General features: G+C 38.3%; 1 protein-coding gene across 2 annotated transcripts in view; it reads left to right on the forward strand.

The window, feature by feature from the left end:
• The first annotated feature begins 4571 nt into the window (after window positions 1–4571).
• Lipc (lipase C, hepatic type) overlaps window positions 4572–17130 on the forward strand; it is a 147301-nt gene continuing 134742 nt past the window's right edge. For both annotated transcript variants that reach the window (XM_074066061.1, XM_074066063.1), the window contains exon 1: window positions 4572–4817. The gene's annotated coding sequence lies outside the window, so the exon portion shown is untranslated. The remainder of the gene's footprint in view (window positions 4818–17130) is intronic.

Raw genomic sequence — 17130 nt, forward strand, 5'->3', positions numbered from 1 at the left:
AGCCATGTTGGGGAAAATGGCTATTCATATGCAGGAGAATGAAATTATACCCCTGCCTTTCATCACGTACAAAATTCAACTCAACATGAATCAAAGTACTATATGTAAGACCTTACACTATGAAACTACTGGAAGAAAGCATAGGGGAAACATTCCAAGGCATCAGGATAGGCAATAATTTTTACAACTTCAAACACACAGGCTAAAATAAACAAATGAGATTATATCAAACTAAAAACCTTCTGCACAGCAAAGAAAACAGACAACAGTGAAAAGCCAATCTGCAGAATGGGAGAAAATATTTGTCAATGATCATCCAATGAGGAAGATAGATAAGTAACTCAAAAACTTAACAACAAAAAAATCTGATTTAAAATGGACAAAAGATCTGAATAAAAGTATCTATAAGGAAGACATACAAATTGCCAACAAGAATATGAAAAATGTTCAGTGAAGTAAATCAAAAATTACAAAAGCCTGGAGAGTGTTTGCCTAGCATTCATAAGGCCCTGGGTTCCATCCCCAGCATGGAAGGAAGGAAGAATGGAAAGAAGGAAAGGAGGGAAAGAGGGAGGAAGGGAGGGAAGGAAATGGGAGGGAAGGAGACAAACCACCACAACAAAATATCATCTCAATCCAGTTACAAGGACTATAATCTAAAAGATAAAATCTAACAAATGCTGACAAACATGTAGAGAAAGAGAAACTCTTATACACTATGGCAGCTCCTCAAAAAACAAAAAAATAAAACTACCCTATGACACTACAGGGTTTGTGTCCAGAGAAAGCTGAGCTCCTGTGTTCACTGCAACACTAGTCACAACAGCTAAGATATGGAATCAGCCTAGCTGTTCATCACCTAGGAATGGACAGAGAAAATATGGCATGTATATCACACATAATGGAGTATTATTCCACTGCAAAAAGAATGAAATCTTGTCGTTTGTGGTGACATGAACTGGAGGACATTACATTAGGTGAAATTAGCCAGGAACAGAAAGACAAACACTGTGTGTTCTCACTCAGAGGTAGAACTAAAACCATTGAAGTCATAGAGGTAGAGAGTACAGTAGTGATCACTAGAGGCTGGGAAAGGTAGAGGGGAAGGAGGATAGAGGAAAGTTGGATAGCTGGTTAGGTAGTTCAAATGCATTCTAGTGTTCTATAGCAGAGGAGTGAATATAATCCATTGTATATTTTATAAAGAATTAGAAGAGTTTAAAGCTCCCCAACACAACGCATGATGAATGTGTAAAGAGGAGGAAATGTTGATCACCCCGATTTGATCATCACACATTCTATGCGTGTATCAGACTATCAGACAAGACCCCATAAATGTGCACTATTACGTGTCAAATAAGTTTTTTTACTTTTAGAAACAAACTGGGGCTGTATAAGCAAAATGTTTCTATCTGTTCAGCAAAAGGGAAGGACAAGAGTTTGTGGGAAAAGGAGGTGCAGCTCTCAGAGCAGGCCCTACACTGCCCACGGTGGTTTATCATGGGCTTTTGGGGGGTTTCCACATTGACACAATATTCAACTCCACAGATGATCATCCCAACAGTGAGAATCCCATTTTTTCTCCTAGACAGAGATGCCTCACTTCCAGATCCTCCAATGCATCATTTTCTGCTTCGCTGCCTCAAACCAGACTCAGAACTCCTATGGTCTTTATTTTAATTAGCATTCCCAGCTCTAAAATATCTGTTTGAATTAAACTTTTTTCCCCTCCAACATAAAGTCAGATGTCCCCAAGGACATATTTGTTTGTACAAACAAGTGGAAATCCTTAAGAAGAACAAATTATCAACCAAGATCAGCTGAGTACACTCTACTTTTGTGGAGGCTTGTGTTTACCTTTTATTTTAAGTGCTTTTGGGCCCATCCTCTTGAGGTACTTCGCCTTCCCAGGAGCTTTGCTCATTTGTTCTTGCTGCCTCCTTCATTCAGAAGAAGCATCCATCAGTGTCTGAAACAAGGCAACTTCTGTGCAGAATCAAAAGCCGCTACATCACAGCTGATGGCAAGAGGACGCAGTGGGCATTGTTGTTTATACACAGGCCTTCATCTCTTTGAGAAGTGCCTCTGTTTGAAATGAATGAGGCACACAAGAGTGGTGGCTTCAAAAGCACATATCCTCCTCTGGGCTTTTCCTGTTCAAAGTCCTGGAAGCCCTACTACTAGAAAGTGGAAAGAATAAAAGGCAACTCTGAAGCAGGCTACAGGTTTCCTAGGTAAGAACTCACACCTGGACTTGGTCCGTGGCAGCTTTACAGCTGGACATTTGCCATTGCTTTGTGGATTTTAGTTTGCAAGGTTAACATGAAAGAGGTGTTTTATTTTCTCCCAGCAATTATGCTTAAAATTATATAAACTTCCCTCATCAAGAGTCTATTTCAGAAGTATGACAGGTTCCCCTCTTTGCCAGTGTCTCTTATGGGTGTCATTGCTAGAACTAGAGCTTCCATCACTACTGTTGCCATGGTTACCACTTCTGGACCAGAGGATTAGCTGATCTGTGGCCCAGCTTTTTCAGCCAGCTATCATCTTGTCTACAGCAAGAGACCTCCTTATTCCCTGATCCATTTTGTAAAATGGAGGGTGTGTAGTTTTCTGTGATCCTTCATGACATTTCTGCAGGTTTTTAATGACCCTAATACAGACAAGGACATAAAGTCTTGAGCTAATGGAAAAGTTAAAACAAAATTCAAGACTCAGTAGATAATCATTGCAATAGTTGACTTGAGGATCATCACCTTCATCTTTTGTCTGCAGAGAGACTGCAGTGAGAACTAGAAAGTTCTGAGCTGAATACCTGGCTCGCCACTGGGAACTATAAAAGACCGTATAAAACACATTTGATGTATAATTTCATTTATGAAGTTACTATACTTCACACCTTAACTTTCCCTACATAAACTTTCTTTTTAATATGTCTTGCATTGTTTGTAGCTTTAAAAAATGCTTCAGCTGAAAGTGTGGCTCAAGTGGTAGAACACCAGCCTTACAAGCACAAAACCCTAAGTTCATAACCACCAAAAGAAAAAAAGTTTAAGGAAAAGTGCTTTAAATAGTTTTGGAGTAAGGCTAAATATAAATATATTCATCAGAAAATGTATTGAATTCTGACTATTAGGAGGGAAGAGAAAAAGCACAAAGACCTTTGGGCCCAGGATTAGAAATATGCATTATGCAAAGCACCCAGAACAGGTTCTGTGTAAAATGCAACAGAATAAGTTTATTGCATACTTTCTGTTGAAGAAAAATATAAAAACATGCATGGTTTCAAGAAAACTGAAATTTCTGGTACAAAAGAGAGATAAGGACCTGGTATTCCTACCCAGGAAGTGGCCTGACTAATTAAGGGATAGCTAGATGAAGTTGCTCACATAAGAAATTTGGGGCGTTCTTTCAAAGCCTAGGGGGCTGGCTGAGATCACATGAACAAACTGCACCATCTGGAAAGTATTTAACGGGTTCTAGGAATCTCTAGGTCTTCACAAAATATTCCAAACACATAGGAAAAATAAATAATACACTCAATACCTACATGTTAATTTCACTGATAATCTTCAAAGTACGCCAGATGGAAACAAATGTTTGAATGGCACTGAGGAACGTAGACGCTAGAGAGGACTTTGGAGTCATTTTAATCCTCTCAACAACACTTTGAGGGAGATGTTTCTAGCTCTAGTTTTTTAGATGAAGTGGAGGGAGGTTAAGTAATTGTTCAAGACCACATAACTAGTGAGTGAAAGAGTCAGGATTTAAGCCCAGGGCTGTCTGTTTCTGAAAGCAGGCGGCTCCCTCTGTCATCTCCACTATTTCCCATACTCGTGTTAAGAACACAAGTCTAAGGCCCCATCTGAGACCCCTGGGATCAGAGTCTCTGGGGAGAGACTGGGAATTGTTCTATTTACCAGAGGTGAGATGATAACTATTATCAGAGATTTAAAAAACTACTCTATTCCATCATGTTGGAAGTAGACTCACATCTTCCTTTGAATGATTCATTAGAAGCCATCTGAGCTTGGCGGAGTGGCTCAAGCAGTAGAGCACCTGCCTAGCAAGCATGAGAACCTGAGTTCAAGACCCAGTACTGCAAAAAAAGAAAAAAAAAAAAAGAAGCCATCTGAGATTTGAAGTTTATATAACTAAAAATAGTCCTGTCGTTCTGGAGTTTATCAGATTATAGTCTTATAGTCTATGTTTTAGACTACAAATTATATGCTATCATATTATATTCCATGGTTTGGTTGAAAATTATTTAGGTTCTAAAATACCAAGAATACTTTGAAAAGTAAAAAATGGCTGTAACTGAAACCTCTGACTCTTTTAGTTTTCCTCCCTGCCCCATTGGACCCTGAGAAGCAGATGGGAAGAAGCATCCAGTTGTGATGGATGCAGCGGTTCCAGCTGTGCAGCAGCCAAGCTCTGCTGGAATTCTTTCCAGGCTCAGAATCAGTCTTCATATCTAATCGCCACTCCAGAGTGTCCTTCATTGGCTGAACAAGTTACGCAATCCAGGAAGTAAAGCTGTCACTGCTTGTTTTTCTTTGTTTCAGTTTTTGCACGCCTCATGGGAAGAGCCAACACACAAGGAAGCCTGTGGCTTTGACACCCAACCCAAAAGCAAACAACTGATTTGGAAAACCTAAATATTTAGTTCACTACATGGGAAAGCACAGCAGTGATTCCTGACATGACTGAGTTCAAGTCAAGCTGGGAAGTTCCTCAGTGCAGCCAGAAGTGAAAATGGACAGATCAACCTGAAACCTGAACACCCAAGGGGCATTGGACCGCTGCTTCTCAGCATTGTAAGTTTTTCCCATTATCACAAAGTGAAATTTGATGAAAGACTAGAGCAGGTTCCCCCATTTTGAGCATAGATCTTGCTTTATATGCCATTGCCAAGAAATTTGCTTTGAATAATATCCCATCATGATGTCTATAATAGCAGCAATGACAATTCCATTTTACAAATCATTAGTTTAATATGCTCTACTATGCTTCCCTGCCTGAGTGTTCATGATTTCATTTAACCTTCACACAAACTCTATGTGGTTGCTAGGTTTATTAACATGATTTTATAGATGAGGAAACTGGTAGCTTTGTCACAGGGAAATTAAGTAACTTATAAAGTCCACAGTTAACAGCCAAGAGCCCATCTCCTATCACTAGTCCATCTGTATCCCAAAGGACTTCATGTATTTAGGCATTCACCTTTCAAAAGACAAATTCTCACCAGCTACTTGTGGTTCATACCTATAATCCTAGCTACTTGGAAGGGTAGAATTGGGAGGATGTGGTTTGAGACCAGCCCAGGCAAGGAGTTTGAGAGACTCCATCTCAATCAATAGCTGGGCAGAGTGGCGCACACATGTCACCCTAAGCTCCATGGGAGGCTGAGATCAAGAGGATCGAGCAAAAAACGTTTTTGAGACCCCCATCTCAATAGAAAAATAGGAAGATCACAGTCCAGGCCAGCTTAGGTAAAAAGCAAGACCCTATCTCCAAAATAACCAGGGCAAAAAGAACTGGAGGTGTGGCTCAAGAAATAAAGCACCTGCCCAGCACGCACAAAGCACTGAGTTCTAACTCTGGTACTGCAAAAAATAAATAAATAAAAGACAAATTCTCAAAGGGGTCAAAGCATAAGACCTAACAATACGTTTGCTGCTTTTTGTTACTTACAACAAAAAAGATGCAGAAATGCTAAAATAAAAAAGCTTTATGCAAGAAACTCATACATCAAGAAGAAAATAGCTGGTAAAGTTGATATCATATAAAAGATATTTTCAAGCCAAAAAGCTGGATGAAAAGAAACTCTTGATTATGGTGGAAAAATTTAAAATCAATAGGGAAGATACAGATTACTAAAGCTACAAATGCTAGCAGAAATAGAATCAGCACAAAGCAAGCAATTATGGACTGGAGGCATGGCTTAAGTGGTAGAATGCCTGCTTTGCAAGCCCAAAGGCCTAAGTTCAAACCCCAGTCTCACCAAAAACAAAAACAAACAAAACAAGCAATTGTAATGGGAGGTTTAAATTCCTTTTAGGGCTGAACAAACATTAAGGCTAAAAAAAAAATCTTAAAAGTTAAAGACAAACCTCAAACAAAAATTTGAAAAACGATGATGTGACAAAACAGACATAAATCTGAAAAGCATCACAGAGGTTATACTATGTGCTTAGTAAGTTAGAACCAGTAGACTTGCATTGAACTCAGTGCAAACACAGGTTATATTCTTCTTTCAATACACAGGACATATATACTAATACTCAAATAAGGCCCCCAAAAAGAGAATCAAGAGAAAAAAATATCTTTTCTTATGCAATACAATTAAATATTAATAATGTAAGTAAAACAATGAAAGGAATCCTGGACAAAATAGTGACCTGATCTATGCCTTGGAGGCAGACAGCCCAGGGTTAGGGTAATAACTCCACTTCAGTGCTGTGTGACCAGGATGATCTAGGGAATCTCTCAAGTCTTGGGTTCTTTACCTGGAAAGGTAACATATTTGCAAAGTTGTCATGAAGATTATCTACAAATTTATAAAAGAAACTAAACATTAAAATGATGAGTTATACAGGGTAATTCTACTTTTTAATGTCTTACATTTTAGCCAGAAAAAAAAGTCAAGAATTTCTGTTGATGAATACAGGATGGGGGAAAAGAGAGAGAAAGTACAGAGAGGGGGGTTACATTGACTTAAGCACAATGCAGGTACAGGTATAAGACCAAGGCAAAATTCCCACTGACCGACAAACAAATACCTAAACAATGAAGGATAAGAATGAAAAACAGATCACCCTAAGGGAATGGCACTAATCAGAGGGGGAGGATAAAAGAAGGAAGTAAAGATGGTGACTATGGTTGATATACTATAGAATATTTAAACTTATTGAAATCACCATAAAAGGGGACTAAGGTAGAAAGAAGAAAGATAAAGTGGATGAACTACTTTGGGTTATAGTACATATATACATGGAACTGTCTCAGTGAAACTCCCTATAAGGCTGTCTTAAATAAACAACAGTCTTTTTTTTTTTCAAAAAGGGAAGCTAGGAAGGTAAAACAGGTCCTGCCTGGGAAATGGTACCAATGGGAGAGGGATATATAAGGAAAGGGTGTAGGAGGGTGAATTTGTAGAAATATTATATACTCATGTATGAAAATGGAAAAATGAGATCTGTTGAAACTATTCTAAGAATGGGGCAAAGGAGGTAAAAAAGAATGATGGAGGGAGTGAATTTAAGATATATTGTAAACAGTTTTGTAAATTTCACAATGTACCCCCAGTACAACAGTAATGTGATAATAAAAAAATTTAAATCTAATTTCTTTGAAATTCTAAATTCACGATAAAAATTGTTGAAAAAAAGTTTTAAGAATTCTGTTGATGGAAAGTAAAAGCTAGAAAATATACATCTAACTGCTAATAATGGTTATCTCTGCATCCTAAGATTTCTGATGACTTTTTGTTAGTTTGCTTTCTTTATCTGTAATTGTTTCACTATGAGTATATAGCAAGGGCATAACAAAGAGATCAAAGTGTAAACATAAATGTGGGCTTTTAAAAAACAGAGTACAACGAGAAATAAGTATTAATATATCAGGTACTCAGTGGATGGCTGCTATAGACACAATCTCTCTCTCTCTTTCTCTCTCTTGCTCTCTCTCTCTCTCAATATAAATAACACAGTACTGAAATAACTGACCATTAAAATGTGAACTAGGGAATTAGAGAATCATATTGTATTGAAATGAAATTTCCTGATACTTAACTTAAATTTCTTAACTTTAATAAGAAAAAATACCTTAGGAACTATGTGTTGAAGTGCGTGGGTGTGCATGTATGTTTGTATGAACTTCTCAAATAGTTTAGAAAAATCCACATGTGTAAAGACAGAGTCAAAGATAAAGCAATTAGTAGAAAGCAGAAACACATGGTGAATCTGGACAGCACATGTAGGAGTTCTTTATCCTAGTCTTTTAATACTTCTGTGTGTTTAAATTGTTTGAAAAAAAATTTATGACAATAAATGAGCATCAACTTCTAACAATAACAAAACCTCAAATGACTTACGGAGTATTGCAAAATTGAAACCACTGCACATCAAAACGTATGAGGTGTGTATGAATCAGGACTCACAGGTAAAGGTGTAGATCTGTGAACTTTTATTTCAGAAATATGAAAAGGTAAACTAAACAGTCATCTTAAAAATCTTATGAAGAGTGGCAGGGCATGGTGGCTCATGTCTGTACTTGGGAGGCAAAGATTGGGAGTGTCCCCAGTTCAAGACTAGCCAAGGCAAAAAGTACTGAGACTCCATCTCAGCCAATAAAAGCTGGATATGGTGGTGCACATCTGTCATCCTAGCTATTTGGGAAGTGTGAATAGGTGGATTGCAGACTGAGGCCAGCCCGGGCAAAAAACATGAGACCTCACATAGCAAGTGCACGGTCCTGAGTTCAAACCTCAGTGCTAAAAAAAAACTTTATGAAGAGTCAACATGAAAATAGAAAGAAAATAATAAAGATAAGAACACAAACAAACTAGAAAATAATAAGTGGAAATAATAAATTTAAACGCTAATTCCCTGAAAAGATTATAAGACAAACATATACACATATACAGACACCAACATACACACATATATACAGACACACACATACATACATATATAGACACATATATACACATACACACACAAATACAAACATACACACATATATACAAACACAAGCACAGACCTGCTAGCACACACATACACATACATAGACACGAATACACACATACACATGTATACAGACACCAACACACACACATATGCACACATATAAAGACACACAAACACACCAGCACATACTCCCACAAACACACACATGCATACCCAAACATGTATATACATACACACACAAGATGCACACACAATCTTAACATGGCAAATGTTCATGATGCCAGTTCTAGTAGAAGTAGTTTGAAAAGAACCAGACATGGGCACATAGTAGATTTTCCCAAAATAGTTCTCGTATAAGTGAATAAATGAATATACAGATAAGGGGATGAAGAAAACAACGCAGTCAGTTAGCAAGGTCTATGCCAACAGGAGAGGCAGATGGCTTGTGCAGACCACCTGTCCGCTAGCTGTTATTGATCATTTACTCCACACCAGTCCTAATGAGCACAGGTAGAGAAATCAATTTGAATTGAGCTTGTGGAACACATCAGTAACTACAAACAATACTATATTGTGACCACGAAAGGTAAATTCTAGTAATGCCAAAAGATTACAACCAATCACAGAATATCTTTATTAAAGAATTGCTTTTTCTTGGTGAGATTTGAAGAGAAAGTGAAGAAACGAAGACAATAAAGATATCCCTGAAGGAAAAGACCATAAATCTGACTACCATGAAAATTTAAACCTCTGTGCAATAATAAGGACTACAGGCAATGTGAAAAGACGAAATGTAAGCTGGGAGGAGACATGTGCAATATAAATAGCCACAAAGCCAAAATCAGTAATAAAGACACTGATGACCTAACAGAGATATGAAGAAGACATATGAGCTAATGACAAATGACATACATGAGATATCCAACCTCACCACTAGTCAGAAAGTTGAAAGTTTTAGGAGTGACGTACCATTTTATATCCATCAACTTGGTGAAAATGAAATAATATGACACATCAAGAGATGGCAATGTGGAAAAGCTGAAGGAACACTCACACTTGTTGCTGATGTGTTCATGCAGGTAAGATAACCATTTTGGGGAATTGTCAACATCTGGTAACACTATCTTCCAACTCAAGAACTTTATTTCTGGGGGTAAATGCTAGAAGCTTCCCTTGTGGATAATGAGTATCCATCACAACACTGTTCACAACAGCAAAACAAACAAAAACTCATTACACAACACAAGTATCCATGATCCCAGTGAACAAATTGTAATATATTCACACAGAGGGTCATTTTTAGAAGTTTTATCAACAGGGGTAAATCTCAAAAATATAGTGCTGAGTGGAAAAACAAGGTGCAGATAAGTAGTAGAGTATAAATTCTGAAAGAATACAAAAAAATGATAAATATTTTATAGCAAACATGCATGGACATAGTTAAGAACAATAAACATCAAACTCAGGATAACATTGCCTCTGAGAAAGGAAAAATGAGACTAGTATATGAGTATTCTACTTCTTAGCAAAAATAGGAAGCAACGAAGCAAAATGTTAGGATCTGATGGACATCAGAAGCAGGAGGTAGTAACATGTATTCATTGTACCTAAGGATGTGTTTGAAGCCATTAACAAATTTTAAATTTTGCTCCCCAATTTTAAAAATATATAAAAACATATAAATGAGTATGTAATATATATATACATACATGTATATCAAGATCATGAACAAGTAATTCATAAAGAAAGAAAACATACAATAAAAATGAAGGCAGTGGTAAATTCAACTAATGCACTAGAGAAAAGACAAACTAAAATATGCATAGACCATTTTGGTCTATCATTTTCGCATGAAATTGTGAAAAGGTTAATAACGAATGTTAACAAGAGTGAAGGGTGAACAGAAGAAAGGACATGCTCATTCACTGTCCTAAAGTGAAAGGACATGCTCATTCACTAAAGTGATATAAATTGACTTGATTTAGCAGTATATATGAAAAGACAAAATAGATACCGTTACAAATAGCATAGATAAAGGTGGATAGATCTAGATAGCGACAGACATATGAATATAAAAACATTGCTTCAGCAATTCTACTTTAAGAATTTATATAAAAGAATTAGAAATGTAGACCAAGATGTATGTGTGTGTTTATAGCAGCATTGTTCATAATAGTAATCTCTTAGATTTATTGAAGTAGTTAAAAAAATAGGTAATTACGTCAATCATGGTATGTCTATAGAATGCAATACTATACAGTTAATTCAAATGATATGTTTAAAAATATTTAATGACACTGAAATTTGTCACTAGTAAGTTGTTAGTATGAACAGTACTAACAAGCTTGTACACTGTGTTGTATTTTTAAAAATAAATATATACACAGGAAAAATGATTTGGAAGTATTCACATTAAAATACCAATAGTAGTTATCTCTGGATGTAAAATTATGGATCTTCTTGTATTTTTCTTGTTCTTTCTGCTGTTTGGTAATAAACATTTATTGATTTTATAATAGAAAATGTTACTAAAAATAAAACACTCACCAAAATAAGATTTGGCTGATTAAAGACTCACATATAAAATCTAATTGTGGAAGAACTTGCACAAAATTGAAAACATATTTATCAGCTCTCTGAGGAAATTTTAACTTTCTCAGCTTTGAAGTCATTGAAATGATAACATTATAAAAAAAATAGCATTACTAAAGATTTTTTGAGGAAGAAAATATTTCTGTCAAATATTATAAAGAACTAAGAGCTATCATAAATAACTAATTCAAATTTGTAAAATAAATGTCAAGATTCCAAAAGATAAATGGATAAAAGACATGACCATTCCCATTTGGGAAATTCAATTAGTAGACAAAAGTAGCGGGGAAAATGTTAATTCTCACTAGAAATCAAAGAAATGTAAATGAAAGCAGTCAGAGATGACAATTTACATATTCTAAAAGAACAACAAGAAAGTGTTGAATGTTAATATTTAACGCTGGTGAAGTTGCCCAGAAATGGATCCATAATTCATTTACAACCTTATTGTTTTGTTCATACCTTTTTAACAGAAATGTCACTACTAAGAATTCACTCTTAACAAATAATTTGGCAAAGGCAGAGATGTCCTCCCCTTCTCCTTGACTTCTAAATTCTAGAATACTGAGCAACATCTTTTTTCTATCCACTTGCACTATTTGAAGGATCTCGCCTATACACTCAGACCTCTCTCCTCATGGGTCTCCAAGGAGAAAGCAGGCCAGAGCAAAGATCCCTGGTAGGAGTCTCTTGAGAATAAGTCATGGGCTCTGAACTCAGCCCAAGAGGGCAATTAAAACAAAAGAGACTATTGATGGAATCAGAGAAATAACTAAGATGAACATCCCTGATGTTAATAACCAAATATCCAGTTCTTATCCAGGGAGGTCCAGAAATTGTGCAATTGCCGTAGCCCTCAGCTCACCTAGAGACCACCTGAGTTCAGCTGCCCTGACATACCTCCAAAGTCTGGGGTAATGATTTTTGTGACACAGTCCAGTCATTTCTGACCTCTTGGCTGAAGCCCATAAACCAAACATGCCTTCTCAGAAAGCCTTACCCCACAGAAGCCAGACCCATCCTTCTGCTGGCAGACACCGTTGGTAATAAGACAGGAGGTCAAATCCAAGGACCAGGGCTTCCGAGGCCCCCAGATCTCAAGATCTCTTTGTTCCACAAATGTCTTCATCTACTCATCCCAGTCTGGGGCCTCTACATCATAAGGGTCCGTTGATAACTGAAGGATGCTTGGACACTTGCCATCTCTTCATTCTCATGGCCTTGTGAGGTAGGAATCCTAGCTTGCACTGTCTCCATTATATAAAAGTTACAATTTAGCTAAGGCATGACTGAGCACAAACCCAGCCTTTTTGCCCTCAAATCCATCTCCCTCAACATGGTAACCAAACACAGTGGGCACATAAGCACAACCAAGAGATGAAGAAGAGAGTTTTAGGACTTGCAGCACCACAATGAAAGCACTGGGCATAACTCCCAAAGCAGTGTCTCTGAACACAGGAGGCAAGGGAATTTTACTGGGGAAACTGATGCATATTAGGACAGGAGAAATTTGTCATTGCTTGTAGAGACAGGCACAGTCCTACACTGCACAATTGGAACTCATGCTTCTTCACACACTGCATGTTTTGAAATCGCAGATGGGAATGCCTCAAGGCAGAGAATTTAGCATTATAATATGATTATAATGAGCGAAGTTTACTCTAGGTCACCTGCAAGAGGGACTGAGTGACTTTGACTAGTTTAAACCAATTTGTGTGGTCTTTTCTGGAGGTCCTTATCTAAAACAAAATAACAACTTGATAGGAAGTAGAAGTTTCTTCTCCCCAAATCACAGGTGCTTAACCCTTTAAGTCCCTGCTAACACTTCCAAGTTTGGCCAGGAGTGAATCTTGCCACATACATCAATGCCTCGACTTCTTTCCTTTTTTATGCACTGCCTGGGAGGTGGGAAGGAACTATAAGCAGGAGAAATTGCCTTTCTATCAGGGGCTAAAACAGTTTTATCTTCCATATGTTGTAATAACAAAAAGAAATTATCTCCAGGGAAGGGAACCCTGTGTAAATCTATGTTGTCTTCCTGATTCTAAAATCCAAGCTCCACACTGGTTGACCTCTGAGACCCGATCACTGTTGTTTCCTAAGGTATGAAAATAATATGAACAGAACTGCAGTTTGTAGAAAGTTCCTCAGGGCATCAAATTAAACGGGTCTGATGAGGTCAATCCATGCAGACACCCTGCTCCTAGACCAGAACCCCTCCCCCACAGGGGTGGAGAAATCCACCTCCAACCCAAACCAAAGGGACAGACAACTTAAAGGCAGCTTCTCATCCCTGTGACAGATGCATGGAATTAACAACTTAAAAGGAGGAAGGATTTGTTGTAGCTCCTGGTTTCAGAGGATTCAGTCCATAGTTGGCCAGTACTGTTGTTTCTGGGCCTTTGGTTAGGTAGAACATCATGGTGGAAAGGCGTGGCAGACAGAGAAGCTCTCATCATGGTGGTCGGGAAGCAGAGACAGAGAGATTGATTAATTGAGGGAGTCTTGCCCTATCATCACAAGAATTCAGTAGCTAAATACTTCCTTATCATTTCTTAACAGCAGGAATTACAGGGGAACTTTTATGCTTGGGTAGAAAACAATGCATTCTCTACACCCAGCACAGCCTCCCTGGGTTATCTGATTCTAGCACTCATTACCCTGGAAGCATTTTACAACACTGCAGCTTGTAGATAACTAACGGCACACAAAAATGCAAATTTTGTCCTATCCTGTAAAGTTTCTTTGACATCACCCCTGTGCTGTGGAAGAAATTAGTTTTATTTCCTGTTGGGCATTTGTGTCAATATTCCTTTATCCACCTAAATTTGTGTTACAACATCCTTACTTGTTTCCTCATTAATGAGTTAAATAAAATACTCACCATCCATTTTATATCTCACTGAGAAGTTTTATCCTTAATAATTTTATCTTTAAAATGATCTCTTAATGGAATTATCAAAACACATCAAGGCAGCTCCCTTGTTGCTTTCTGGAAGTCCCTAGGCATAGTCTAACCAAAGTGGTTTCCATATTTATTGGACTCCCTAAGGTGGCACCTAAGTTAGGCCTTTGGTAACATAACCTTACCCTGACAACTTCTGTCAAACACAAAACGTCATGGGCTGTTGCCCTGATCCCCTCCTCTTGGCCAATATTCCTCACTACTGAAGGGGGAAAATAATTTGTAATAAATAATATAATTCCATCCCACTATAATGTGTCCATTACTTCTGCCTTCTGGGAGTGGGAGTGTGGTTCAGTGGTAAAAGCACTTGCCTTGCATGAGTGAGGCCCTGGGTTCAATTCCCAGTACCACCAAAAAAAACCCCCAAACTTCTGCCTTCTGCTAGGTGTTTCAGTCTATTTCAGAGCTATCTCCATTAAATAGCTGAAGAATATTTGTTTTTCAATAACACTAGTAAGCTGGGTGTGTCGGTGAATGTCTGTATTCCCTGCACACAGGAGGCCCAGTCAGGAGGATTGTGAGTTTTGAAGTCAGCCTGGGCTACATAGTGAAATTCTGTAATAATAATAATAACAATAAAAATATCTGATCTCTGTCTATACATGCAATGCAATAGCATAACTAGTTTCATTTTTTTTTAACCTTAGATACATGAAGCTCTCACAACTAGTTCCTACTGCACTTGGCAAAACTATTTTTGCTGTGCAGACTTTGAAGTCAGACAAGCAGTTCAAATCCCTGTCCACAACTCACAACTGTGAGAATTTGGGCAATTCAGTAACCTGCTTGCCCCTTGCCTCATCTCTGTACACAGGGATAATGATGCCTGTATCCAAGGATTCTTCCAGAAGTTTAAATGAGATCACATAGAATACAGCACTGTACAGACGCTTCAGAAGTTCACCCCTGAATCATTAACCCCTGCTGTCTAGGCCTGCCTATAAATCAGTGACCAACTACTTCAGCTCCTCAGAACTTGAACTTGATTACTAGAAATCAAGGGAATGATGGGATCAATTCCTGGTTTCTTGCCGCCATAGACTCTATGTGTGTGCTAAACCCCAACAGCTTTTGCAAGTTGAGAATGTGGCATGCTGTGAAAACCATTTTGCTCTCACCAGTGTCCCAGCCTTGCCTGATACTCAGGATGAGGAGGGTGCCCCGGATATCCCCTGGTCAGGCACCCTGGAATCCAGAGAGAACTGACTTGCTGATCGTCCTCTTTCCCAAAATGCGGCCTTGGTTGCTGCAATCAGCTAATCAATTCATGGCTCAATTGGTCTCTCAGAACCCCAGGACGGTCACCTCTTACCACATCCAACCAGCACCCCACGCTGCTGAAGGATGCAGGGAGAGTAGGCACACCATATTCTCCCTCCTTCCCATGAAGGAGACCCTTGGCACACTGTAAGAAGCCAGCAATACTCACTGAATAGCTGGTGATTCAAAGTCAACTGAAATCTTTACCTCCTTCCTTTGGCTTCCATGCATAATACAAAGAGGAGAGGAAAGGTTTTCCCATTCTGTTGAAAAAACTAAAATCATAAAATGCATTTTTGGTTCCACAGTATCTAGACACACACACACACACACACACACACACACACACACACACAATTGCTGTGGCTTTGAGGGGTTTGGGAGGTTGTTGCTGTTGGTGTGTTTTCCCAATTGTTCCATGAACCAGCAGCTGGAATTCTTATGGGAAGAGTCAGTGGGTTGACCCAGACCCGGAAGCCTAAAAATGAGTGTATGAAGTTATCTCAATTCTTCACTGCCCCAGGGGTTAACTCTTCACTTTAAGACTTTGGGAATCGGAGCAATGGAAGATCCAGGAACCTAGAGTGCTTGTGCCCAAACTGCAAGGATTGGGCATATGACCTGGAAAGGAATCTCTGAGACTCAATTTACTCAATTTATTCACTTGCAGTGTGGGGGATATATTTCCTACCTCATCTGTTTTAAAAATCAAATAAGGCCTGCCTATGCCTGACTTTGGGGGACAATGATTTAATCTTTGCAATCTCATTTGATAGGTGAGAAAACTGAGGCAGAGGAAGACTATGGAATTTGGCTAGGTCGCACAGGTAGTTAAAGGCAGAGTTAATACAAAGGCACTCCTTGTCAGCAGGTGTGATAATCTTAGATCAGTAAGTACCTGCTCAAAATGCTTCAAACACTTCATTCTTAAATGCTCTAAAATGCCCTCTGCAATCTTGTTTTCACCTTTCGTTTGTTTACAGTCTTTTTTCCCGTAGCACAGATAAGGAAAAGGTTAAATTCCAGTCCGATTCCTTTCCAAATTAGGACATGTACAAACCAACACACATTAATGAGACTTCCCGACTAGTGTTCCCCAAATTCTCACATAGTATAGGAATGTCCACACAGATTGATTGGTGATTCAATAAAAACGTGGTCATCTGGAGCAGCTTGACCCTGAGCAAAAGTAAGAAAGGGTAGAGTCACTTTCCTACAGCAAGATACCAAAATCTTTGTAAATTTCATACTGAAAGTGGATGATGCCAGGTGTAGGAAAGTCTGGTTCAGTCCAGGGAAAGCTACCCATGTAATGACAAGGGCTTGTGGGCATTAGTAAAACTGACCCTGGACTCAGATGTGACCTGAGGTCACTGACCACAGCTGCCATTCTCAGGTAAGGTGTCCCTAGGTCCTAAAAATGAAAGCAAGAATACCTCATTCTAAATATAAAACTCTGTTTCTCTCTTTAGTAAACTTTACCTTGCTCCCCTGGCTTCTTCCCTTTGGGATTTTCCTTTTCTATCTCTATAAAGTATTTATTCCTTTCTTTTGATTAACTTTCTTATCACCATGACTCTAAAGGAAAAGATTACATTCAGGTCACCAAATGCCAAATCT

Source organism: Castor canadensis, chromosome 2, assembly GCF_047511655.1.
Source record: "Castor canadensis chromosome 2, mCasCan1.hap1v2, whole genome shotgun sequence".
NCBI lineage: Eukaryota > Metazoa > Chordata > Mammalia > Rodentia > Castoridae > Castor > Castor canadensis.